The sequence below is a fragment of the Pseudorca crassidens genome, chromosome 8 (assembly GCF_039906515.1).
Source record: "Pseudorca crassidens isolate mPseCra1 chromosome 8, mPseCra1.hap1, whole genome shotgun sequence".
Classification (NCBI taxonomy): domain Eukaryota; kingdom Metazoa; phylum Chordata; class Mammalia; order Artiodactyla; family Delphinidae; genus Pseudorca; species Pseudorca crassidens.
Window position 1 is genome coordinate 27,301,139 of NC_090303.1, and position 13,371 is coordinate 27,314,509.

Here is a 13,371-nt window from a genome sequence, read left to right on the forward strand (position 1 = left end):
CCACAAGACAATTCCCAGCTCCACATAATATCAAATGACGAAAATCTCCCAGAAATCTCCATCTCAACACCAGCACCCAGCTTCACTCAACGACCAGCAAGCTACAGTGCTAGACACCCTATGCCAAACAACTAGCAAGACAGGAACACAACCACACCCATTAGCAGAGAGGCTGCCTAAAATCATAATAAGTCCACAGACACCCCCAAAACGCACCACCAGACGTGGACCTGCCCACCAGAAAGACAAGATCCAGCCTCATCCACCAGAGCACAGGCACTACTCCCCTCCACCAGGAAGCCTACACAACCCACTGAACCAACTTTAGCCACTGTGGACAGACACCAAAAACAACGGGAACTATGAACCTGCAGCCTGCAAAAAGGAGACCCCAAACACAGTAAGATAAGCAAAATAAGAAGACAGAAAAACACACAGCAGATGAAGGAGCAAGACAAAAACCCACCAGACCTAACAAATAAAGAGGAAATAGGCAGTCTACCTGAAAAAGAATTCAGAATAATTATAGTAAAGATGATCCAAAACCTTGGAAATAGAATAGACAAAAGGCAAGAAACATTTAACAAGGAACTAGAAGAACTAAAGATGAAACAAGCAATGATGAACAACACAATAAATGAAATTAAAAATACTCTAGGGCTTCCCTGGTGGCGCAGTGGTTGAGCGTCCGCCTGCCGATGCAGGGGACACGGGTTCGTGCCCCGGTCCGGGAGGATCCCACATGCCGCGGAGCGGCTGGGCCCGTGAGCCATGGCCGCTGAGCCTGCGCGTCCGGAGCCTGTGCTCCGCAACGGGAGAGGCCACAACAGTGAGAGGCCCACATACCAAAAAAAAAAAAAAAAAAAAAAAAAAAAAAAAAAAAAAACTCTAGAAGGGATCAATAGCAGAATAACTGAGGCAGAAGAACAGATAAGTGACCTGGAAGATAAAATAGTGGAAATAACTACTTCAGAGCAGAATAAAGAAAAAAGAATGAAAAGAGCTGAGAACAGTCTCAGAGACCTCTGGGACAACATTAAATGCACCAACGTTCGAATTATAGGGGTTCCAGAAGAAGAAGAGAAAAAGAAAGGGACTGAGAAAATATTTGAAGAGATTATAGTTGAAAACTTCCCTAATATGGGAAAGGAAATAGGTAATCAAGTCCAGGAAGCACAGAGAGTCCCATAAAGGATAAATCCAAGGAGAAATACGCCAAGACACATATTAATCACACTGTCAAAAATTAAATACAAAGAAAATATATTAAAATCATAATGGGAAAAACAACAAATAACACACAAGGGAATCCCCATAAGGTTAACAGCTGATCTTTCAGCAGAAACTCTGCAAGCCAGAAGTGACTGGCAGGACATATTTAAAGTGATGAAGGAGAAAAACCTGCAACCAAGATTACTCTACCCAGCAAGGATCTCATTCAGATTTAATGGAGAAATTAAAAACTTTACAGAAAAGTAAAAGCTGAGAGAGTTCAGCACCACAAAACCAGCTTTACAACAAATGCTAAAGGAACTTCTCTAGGCAAGAAATACAAGAGAAGGAATAGACCTACAATAACGAACCCAAAACAATTAAGAAAATGGGAATAGGAACATACATATCGATAATTACCTTAAATGTAAATGGACTAAATGCTCCCACCAAAAGACACAGATTGGCTGAATGGATACAAAAACAAGACCCATATATATGCTGTCTACAAGAGACCCACTTCAGACCTAGAGACACATACAGACTGAAAGAAAGGGGATGGAAAAAGATATTCCATGCAAATGGAAACCAAAAGAAAGCTGGAGTAGCAATTCTCATATCAGACAAAATAGACTTTAAAATAAAGACTATTAGAAGAGACAAATAAGGACACTACACAACAATCAAGGGATCGATCCAAGAAGATATAACAATTGTAAATATTTATGCACCCAACATAGGGGCACCTCAATACATAGGCCAATACTAACAGCCACAAAAGGGTAAATCAACAGTAACACATTCAGAGTAGGGGACTTTAACACCCCACTTTCACCAATGGACAGATCATCCAAAATGAAAATAAATAAGGAAACACAAGCTTTAAATGATACATTAAACAAGCTGGACTTAATTGATATTTATAGGACACTTCATCCAAAAACAACAGAATACACATTTTTCTCAAGTGCTCATGGAACACTCTCCAGGATAGATCATAAATTGGGTCACAAATCAAGCCTTGGTAAATTTAAGAAAATGAAATTGTACTAAGTATCTTTTCCAACCACAACGCTATGAGACTAGATATTAATTACAGGAAAAGATCTGTAAAAAATACAAACACATGGAGGCTAAACAATACACTACTTAATAACGAAGTGATCCCTGAAGAAATCAAAGAGGATATCAAAAAATACCTAGAAACAAATGACAATGGAGACATTATGACCCAAAACCTATGGGATGCAGCAAAAGCAGTTCTAAGAGGGAAGTTTATAGCAATACACTCCTACCTTAAGAAACAGGAAACATCCTGAATAAACAACCTAACCTTGCACCTAAAGCAATTAGAGAAAGAAGAACAACAACAACAAAAAAACCCCAAAGTTATCAGAAGGAAAGAAATCATAAAAATCAGATCAGAAATAAATGAAGGAAACAATAGCAAAGATCAATGAAACTAAAAGCTGGTTCTTTGAGAAGATAAAGAAAATTGATAAACCATTAGCCAAATTCATCAAGAAAAAAAGGGAGAAGACTCAAATCAATAGAATTAGAAATGAAAAAGGAGAAGTAACAACTGACACTGAAGAAATACAAAAAATCATGAGAGATTACTACAAGCAACTCTATGCCAATAAAATGGACAACCTGGAAGAAATGGACAAATTCTTAGAAATGTACAACCTGCCAAGACTGAACCAAGAAGAAAAAGAAAATATGAACAGACCAATCACAAGCACTGAAATTGAAACTGTGATTAAAAATCTTCCAACAAACAAAAGCCCAGGACCAGATGGCTTCACAGGCGAATTCTATCAAACATTTAGAGAAAAGCTAACACCTATCCTTCTCAAACTCTTCCAAAATATAGCAAAGGGAGGAACACTCCCAAATTCATTCTATGAGGCCACCATCACCCTGATACCAAAACCAGACAAGGATGTCACAAAGAAAGAAAACTACAGGCCAATATCACTGATGAACATAGACGTAAAAATCCGCAACAAAATACTAGCAAACAGAATCCACCAGCACATTAAAAGGATCAAACACCATGATCAAGTGGGGTTTATTCCAGGAATGCAAGGATTCTTCAATATACACAAATCAATCAATGTGATACACCATCTTAACAAATTGAAGGAGAAAAACCATATGATCATCTCAATAGATGCAGAGAAAGCTTTCGACAAAATTCAACACCCATTTATGATAAAAACCCTGCAGAAAGTAGGCATAGAGGGAAATTTCCTCAACATAATAAAGGCCATATATGACAAATCCACAGCCAACATCGTCCTCAATGGTGAAAAACTGAAACCATTTCCACTAAGATGAGGAACATGACAAGGTTGCCCACTCTCACCACTCTTATTCAACATAGTTTTGGAAGTTGTAGCCACAGCAATCAGAGAAGAAAAGGAAATAAAAGGAATCCAAATCAGAAAAGAAGTAAAGCTGTCACTGTTTGCAGATGACATGATACTATACATAGAGAATCTTAAAAATGCTACCAGAAAACTACTAGAGCTAATCAATGATTCTAGTAAAGTAGCAGGATATAAAATTAATGCACAGAAATCTCTGGCATTCCTATACACTAATGATGAAAAATCTGAAAGTGAAATCAAGAAAACACTGCCATTTACCAATGCAACAAAAAGAATAAAATATCTAGGAATAAACCTACCTAAGGAGACCAAGGACCTGTATGCAGAAAATTATAAGACACTGATGAAAGAAATTAAAGATGATACAAATAGATGGAGAGATATACCATGTTCTTGGATTGGAAGAATCAACATTGTGAAAATGACTCTACTACACAAAGCAATATACAGATTCAATGCAATCCCTATCAAATCACCACTGGCCTTTTTCACAGAACTAGAACCAAAAAATTCACAATTTGTATGGAAACACAAAAGACCCCGAATAGCCAAAGCAATCTTGGAGAATGAAAAACAGAGCTGGAGGAATCAGGCTCCCTGGCTTCAGACTATACTACAAAGCTACAGTAATCAAGACTGTATGGTACTGGCACAAAAACAGAAATATAGATCAATGGAACAGGATAGAAAGCCCAGAGATAAACCCACGCACATATGGCCACCTTATCTTTGATAAAGGAGGCAGGAATGTACAGTGGAGAAAGGACAGCCTCTTCAATAAGTGGTGCTGGGAAAACTGGACAGGTACATGTAAAAGTATGAGATTAGATCACTCCCTAACACCATACACAAAACTGAGCTCAAAGTGGATTAAAGACCTAAATTTTATGCCAGAAACTATCAAACTCTTAGAGGAAAACATAGGCAGAACACTTGATGACATAAATCACAGCAAGATCCTTTTTGACCCACCTCCTAGAGAAATGGAAATAAAAACAAAAATAAACAAATGGGACCTAATGAAACTTCAAAGCTTTTGCACAGCAAAGGAAACCATAAACAAGACCAAAAGACAACCCTCAGAATGGGAGAAAATATTTGCAAATGAAGCAACTGACAAAGGATTAATCTCCAAAATTTATAAGCAGCTCATACAGCTCAATAACAAAAAAACAACCCAATCCAAAAATGGGCAGAAGACCTAAATAGAGATTTCTCCAAAGAAGATATACAGACTGCCAACAAACACATGAAAGAATGCTCAACATCATTTATCATTAGGGAAATGCAAATCAAAACTACAATGAGATATCATTTCACACCAGTCAGAATGGCCGTCATCAAAAAATCTACAAACAATAAATGCTGGAGAGGGTGTGGAGAAAAGGGAACACTCTTGCACTGCTGGTGGGAATGTGAATTGGTACAACCACTATGCAGAGCAGTATGGAGGTTCCTTAAAAAAACTACAAATAGAACTACCATAGGACCCAGCAATCCCACTACTGGGCATAGAGTCATGTACCAAAATGTTCATTGCAGCTCTATTTACAATAGCCCAGAGATGGAAACAACCTAAGTGTCCATCATCGGATGAATGGATAAAGAAGATGTGGCACATATACACAATGGAATATTACTCAGCCATAAAAAGAAAGGAAATTGAGCTATTTGTAATGGGGTGGATGGACCTAGAGTCTGTCATACAGAGTGAAGTAAGTCAGAAAGAGAAAAACAAATACCGTATGCTAACACATATATATGGGATTTAAGGGAAAAAAATGTCATGGAGAAGCTAGGGGTAAGACAGGAATAAAGACACAGACCTACTAGAGAATGGATTTGAGGATATGGGGAGGGGGAAGGGTAAGCTGTGACAAAGTGAGAGAGTGGCATGGACATATATACACTACCAAACGTAAAATAGATAGCTAGTGGGAAGCAGCCGCATAGCACAGGGTGATCAGCTCGGTGCTTTGTGACTACATAGAGGGGTGGGATAGGGAGGGTGGGAGCGAAGAGATTTGGGAACATATGTATATGTACAGCTGATTCACTTTGTTATAAAGCAGAAACTAACACACCATTGTAAAGCAATTATACTCCAATAAAGATGTAAAAAAAGAAAAAAAACATTGTCCAAACAGAAGGAGAGTCACAGATGTAGAAAAGAATCTTATGGTTACCAGCGAGGATGGGAGGGAGGGATAAACTTGGAGATTGAGATTGACATATACACACTACTATATATAAAATAGATAGCTAATAAGGACCTACTGTATAGCACAGTGAACTCTACTCAGAACTCTGTAATGATCTATATGGGAAAAGGATCTAAAACAGAGCAGATATATATATATATATATATGTATATATATATATATATATATATATATAATTCATTTTGTTGTACACCAGAAACTGACACAACATTGTAAATCAACTATACTCTAATAAAAAATTTTTTTTAAAAAAGCAATGGAAAAACATTGAATCTTAAAGCTAGGGAGGAAATGATGATATTTCCCTTCTAGGTAAAAATTTTCCTTCAGACAGTTCCTTCTTGCCTAGTGACCATGACGTGCAGCCCATCTCCAGTTGTCCTTCCTCCAGAGTTCATTGCTCAGGTGTGGGCACGTGACTAATGGGCAGCAGATCCAAAGGTGACAGGTAACCAGTGAACTCGATGGACAGGCTCATTAAGATTAGCTAGACCAAACCGATCCACTTTCCAAGGAATTTGAACTAATACATAAAAGTAATATTCAAGTTATCAGAAGCTGTCATGTGGTTGAGGATCTATCCCAAGAAGCCATGAATTAGCTCGTTATATTCATAAAGTTATTCTAGATTTTGACTTGGAAATAAAATTAGGTAATTTTATAATTTTAAAGTCATCTGTAGGGGGCCTCTTAAATTTACCAGCACATGTGCTACATTTTTATTCAATATCTGAAGTCATAGATTGTTGTCTGATTCAATGAGTTTATTTACTTCTACTTAATGAGGTTTGTATTTTTTTTCTTCCCCCCACACACTGACAAACCACCTACTCTATTAAATAAATGTGAATTTCATGAACACAGTGAAGGATTTATGTGTGTCTGTGCACACACATCTCAGTGTCACTTTTGAACTGATCTCAATTATTTTGGAAACTCACTATTTGGTCCTCTGAACACCTCGTTTCTAATGTGTGGAGGGAGGGTGTTTCCCACCACCAAGAAGTTTTCTGGACGCCAACTTGGTGTCCTACAGTTCAACTCAATTCTAACACTACATACTTGGAAACAGCATCAGATTCCACAGGTTATGGGCTCAGTCCTACCAGACCACATGGCCCTCCACTGCCACCCACCTCCTTACAAACACACACACACACACACACACACACACACACACACACACACACACACACACACACACACTTCAGATGTGAATCGCAAGTCCAGGTTATCACCTGTGCTTCTGACTGATTGACTATAGATCAGCAATTCCAGCGACCCTCCTTGGTTTGGGGTAAATTTGCTTGAGTGGCTCACAGAGCTCAGAGAAACATTTACTTAACTGATTGTTGGTCTATTATAAAAGAATAAGACTCAGAAGTAGCCAGATAGAAGAGATGCCTAGGGTAAGGTATGAGAAAGGGCATGGAGCTTCCTTGCCCTCTTTGGGTGTGACTCCCCAAATCTCCACTTGTTCACCAACTCGGAAGCTCTTGGAACCCCTCTTTTTGAGTTTTTATGGAGGCTTCCTGAAAGGCATGACTGATTACAACACTTATGGCTGAACTCAGTCTCCAGCTCTGTCTTCTCCCCTGAGGCTGGAGGTTCAGGGGTGGGGAGGAAAGCGAAAGTTCCAACATTCTAATCAAATCTTTGACTCAGCTAGCAACCAGCCCCCATCCTTAGGTTCTTTCCAAAAGTCACCTCATTAACGTAAAAACACACTTTTGTTGCCCTTATAACTTAGGAAATTCCAAGACTTTTAGGAGATTTGTGGCAGGAACAGGGTTTGAAGACTGAATATATACTTTTTATTATAAATTGCAACATCACACTCACCAAAATAGCTTTCAACATTATAGATTGTGAACTCTATCAGGAAGGACAACTTGATTTAGTCAATTAAGTTTTTGGTGCTGTAGTTTACAGAAAAAATATAACCCTGAATTGTGGTGCTAATGTCACCTGGTTCAATTTTCTCTATCAGCTGACCTCAACTTCGTAATCCCATACCTTATACACAGTTTTGTTAACTCCAAGAGTTTGCTCTTGTAACAGGCCCTCACAAACAGTAGAGTATTAAGGACGTCAGTGAAAAGAAAAATTCCATTGAGATAATTTTTAAGTGCCTGACACCTCTGCCTCCTAGTTATCCTAGTTCCTTCACATAAATTGTGTTCAAGTGAGAGAATGTAATTTTATTTATTATTTTTTAAAATATTTATTTATTTATTGGGCTGTGCCAGGTCTTAGTTGTGGCATGAGGGATCTTTTAGTTGTGGCATGTGAACTCTTAGTTTTGGCATGTGGTATCTAATTCCCTGACTAGGGATCAAACCTGGGCCCCCTGCATTGAGAGCACAGAGTCTTAGCCACTGGACACCAGGGAAGTCCCAAGAGAACGTAATTTTAATAATAAATCACAAAATTGGGTGTGTGTTAGCAAGCTGGGGAAAAAACAAATTCCCGAAGTAGCAACCAGGAGGATTCCCTCCAAACAGGACAGAGGAAGACTATGCTTGGGAATTTGAGCAGCCCCAGAGGAAAGCTCTAAATACGCCAACATCGGGATTTCCACAAGGAAATGTCCCCGCCAGATCACTCTACATAAAGATCACGGTTTAAAAAATTCATCTGCTCTCAGAGTTTCCATTTGGGTTTCTAATGTACCACTCTTAAATATGAGCAAACACGCAAGCAACAAAACAGGTAGAAAAAAAAAGAAAAAGAAAATGTGAATTAAGTGGAGAGAAGAAAAACATTATTAAAATATCATAAGTATCCTCAGAGCCATGAGATATTGCATTCATAAACTAAAATGGATGCTTTGAAAAAGTAACATTCAAAGAACTAATAGAGATATTTTGAAAATTGAAACTATTAGAGCAGAAAAGAAAAAAATTCACAAGATTTGGAATATGAAGTCAACAATTCTCGCATAAAGTAAGGTAAAGAAGCAAATAAATAGGAAACAGTGAGGGGGAAAAAGAAAGGAAACAGTCCAAGAGATCTGATAAAAATTTCCAAAAAGAGAAAAAAAGTCCGTAGAAAGGATAAAGTCATGAATAAAATATTTTTCAAAAGATTAGCAGATCTGGAGAATATAAATTTGCACTCAAAAGGGATTCACACACAGAGTGCCTAACATAATGGAAGGAAACAGAGCCCATCAAAGTATATACCTGCGAATCAGAGGAATATTGACAAGGTGAGAGAGAAAGAGAGAGAGAGAGACAACTAGGTTTCAAAGAAAAGATAAGAATTTGAATGATTTCAGTCACATTTGGGCCTAGAAGACAGCAGAGAAATACCTTCAAAATTTTGTGAGACACCAATTTCCAATCTAGTGTTCTATACTTCGCCAAGCTATTAAGTAGAAAGATGATAGAATAAGGGAATATTCACATATGCAAATTCTCCAAAAATGTTTCACATGCATCCCTTTATTAGGAATATGCTGGAAGATATACTCCACCCAAACAGGAAGTAAACAAACAAACAAACACTCCCTTCTTCCCCAACAGGAGATGGAACCCAGGAAATAGGAGATCCTACAATGAAGGGAATTAAAATGATAGTGAAGTGTGTCCAGGACCAAAGGTGGGCACAGAGAGGATTGAGTCCAGATTTTAGCAGTTCAGAAGTTTCCAGGAAAGTTATTTTTTAGTAAGAAGAGAAAATTCGGAGAAGACCTAACGTGTTTGGATATAATAAGAAGTTTATTATATAAGAGAAGGAGCCTTTGGGGGTGAATTAGTGAAGAGTACATAAGAAAATATTAGCTCAAAGTTAAACAAAATGTACAAGAAAAAGTGATCATAGTATACGGTATTCAGTCCTAAAAAACGAAACCAAAATTTCACTCTTACCAAGGTGAAAGGATGTGTGTACATATGTGTGTGTGTGTGTGTGTGTGTGTAGTGGGGGGTGAGAAGGGATTTAGAAAAGATATAAATCCTCATCTTCCAAAAATGGGAAGTCAAAAGGTAATTTCAATGAGAAAATACAAGAAGTAGAAACATGTTTAAACATGTTACATGGAGATGCAGAGGTAAATACCAAAAGATCAAGTTGAAAAATTCAAAGCGGTTGCCACTTGGAAACAGGAAGTGGGATGGTAGAAGCTTAATAGAGTCATTAGAAACTTCAAGCTTTGGGCCAGCCTTTCCATAAATAACAACCTCAAATAAAGGGAGGAAAGTAAAAGGAAGTGAAAAATAATAAAATCTGGAAGAATATAATGAAAAATGATTCTGTGCCTTTCTCTATGGCTTGAATATGTAGCAATGAAGATATATTTATAATAAAAGACTTATTTTAAAAATTAAGTATATACATAAATAAACAAGTAATGTACAAACACACTGGCCTAGCCAGCCTATGGTATAGTGAACACATCGTTATTAGCAGCTTTTGGAAACAAAACCTTATTGTTCCTTTAGTTTTATCATTATGAGATTAACATTTTAAAAGGAAAAGAAGCATAAAGATATAGAAATTTTCTCCCACCGCTGTAAATACTACTCTTCTCTCGTTGCCCTTCATGTGACAGTAACACGTTCTCCAATGATCACAGTGATTTGTGTACTTGAATAGTACTTTTACTTAATTGCCTGATTCTGCTCATGATACTTCTTTTAAAAATTAGACTAGTTTTCTGATATGGGGGGAATTTTCAAATTCTCTAAATTTCACTGTTTTAGGTGTATTGAGTATCAGAAAGTTATAGTCTTCCTATCTTAATACAGACATAGACTTTTGTATATGACAAGACAGGTTTAAATACTAGCTCTGCTGTTCAATAGCTGTGTAGATGCTCAGCTTATATTGTATTTCTGAGTTTCAATTTCCTCATTTAAAAAATGGCAACTATAATGCCTACATTGCAGGTGTGTTATAAAGATTATAAATAATTTGTGTAACATAGTAGGTGCTCAATAAATGATTACTTTTGCTATTAATTTAGGTTCGCTAGGAAAGGGAAAAAATGCATCTTATATCTGAATTTTCTAAAATATGATGTCTCAAATTGATAGAGACCGTGATTTTTTTGACATAAAATACAATGGAATAGTATTGGGATGTTCTTCACGAACTGCAAACAGCCTGTTTTCTGTTTTCCACAGGAACTGCTTTAGGGATGCTTTTAGGACAGCCTGAGTGGCATATTGGTGGTACTAACGGTATAAAGTATTGATTTTGGTTTATATTAAATGCAATTTTATTTAAACAGGGCCCCCCCCTCCCCCCCTCCCCCCTCCCCCCTCCAAATACACTCTCTGCATAAAGACAAAAGTCTCCACAAAATACTGAGAGGTAGAAGTAGGGGAGGGTGCATTTGTATAGGATGTTGACATTTTTTATCTATATAACTATGTATAAGTGAATAGAAAACTAAAACACTTTAAATCTAGATTTTGCTATTAAGGACAAATGATGAAAGCAGAAAGCTGAAGACCCAAAGCTGTCAGAAAAATCTGACTAAGCCACGTTAGTCATTTAAGAAATAAATCATAAATAGATCACAATAGAAAAGCTGTCATCTCTGAGGGACTGCTGAGCATACACTTTGTGCATCTTCTCCATTAGCAGGATTGGCACTGATGAAAGAGCTCTTGGTGCACTTAGTATAATCATTCAGTATTGATCCCACATCTTTAAACCAAAGCTGTAGGACTCCAGCAGAGGGCATGATTCACAAATGCCGCAGAGGGGGAAGCGTTATCTATTTATTCTATCTATCTATCCATCTATCTGGAGATGGATCTGAAATTTCCAATTTCTCTCAACCTCAGATTGCTTTCCTTTTGTAGTGGGCTCCATTCAGGGCGTTAGTAATGAAAGCTAATATACTTCATGTTTTTTACCCTAGAAAATGGCAATGAGGGCTTCCTTGGTGACGCAGTGGTTGAGAGTCCGCCTGCCGATGCAGGGGACACGGCTTTGTGCCCCGGTCCGCGAAGATCCCACATGCCGCGGAGCGGCTGGGCCCGTGAGCCATGGCCGCTGAGCCTGCGCGTCCCGAGCCCGTGCTCTGCGACGGGAGAGGCCACAACAGTGAGAGGCCCGCGTACCGCAAAAAACAAAACAAACAAACAAACGAAAATGGCAATGAGAAACAGGAGGCTGGTTTTCTAGAGAGAGATTAATTATTGAATAAAATATTTAAAAATATTTACTGAAAAATGATTCTTTTTGGCAAATTGCATTTTTCTTTAAAATGCTTGACTATGTTTCTTTCTTTATGGATATGAGCTGCCTTATTGAGTCCAGAATCTGAAGGAGGGGGAAAAAACATATTTTTTAATGCCAAGTTAACAGCCTATCTTAGGAAGGAAAGGTGACTACAGTTGGGAAAGCACCCAGAGCTTGATAAGAGTTCTTAATAATGAATTCTAAACAGCACATGTATGCACACACACATAAACCCCACCACTGAATAATAATTAGCTTTTCTTCTCAGGCGAGTGTCTTAAAATCTATATGTTGTAATTTAAAAATATTCCTGAGGTCAAAAATATTCAGGGAATATGAGGAAACTGGTAGAGGAGCTGAGGGACGAATCTCCATCATCAGGATTTCTCCGCCTACCCAAAATGTCCTGACCTCAGAGGAGCTTCCATACAACGTTCCTCTGTGGGTGGGGTCACCCCACCCCACCGCCGACACCTTGTCCATCATAAACTTTATGATGACTGGAAGAAAAAAATCCCCAATAGCTCTCTCTCACCTTCTGACTCAAGATCCCAACATTTGATCTCGGTGTTTCTGAAAACGATGGGTTTGAGTTTTTAGCTTTAGCTTGTATTTGGCCCTCAGCCCTGAATCTGTCCTGTTGCACATAGGAGATTTCAGACATTATCTCAGATTGGGTAACATATAACACATTGAAGGCAAAGTGATAGTTTTAATAGTGACTTTTGATAATGTTGATGATGGTAATGAAAAACAACACTGTGCAAATAGAACAAAGAACAATGGAGAACATAGAAAACAAATACGAATAGAAAGGGCGATAGGCTGTTTCAACTGAGGTCCTGGACCCCAATGAAAAAAATAAAATATCCATCTCAATTACATATCTAAAAGTATGTAGGTCCTGGGATTTTTCTTCTTCCTTGGGAGCAGACACACTTTCATTTTCCATTTTATGAGAGTACCAAAGAATTGCAGAGGCAGTGGCTTGGCATTCCTTTGAAATATTTACTAAGGAGGCATTTCAAGCTCTACTAAATGTCTGCTGCACTATCATTAAAAGTCAGTATTAAAATTCAGGGACCAAAAGCATGTTTACACTAGGCTCAAACATTTCTTTCATACATTAAAAGAACATCAAGCCATCCAAAATCATTTGTTAAAAAGGGCTCTTCTTGTTTACTCATCAACAAATAAAGCACTTGGCCAGCATATTCTTAGCATTTTTAGTGTTCTGTTTGTATAATTTTTTATTTTTATTTATTACATGTAATAAAGACATAAACACTTATGCTTCCTAAAATTTTTACTATCAGATTCACATCTGATTTTTTTTAAAAATG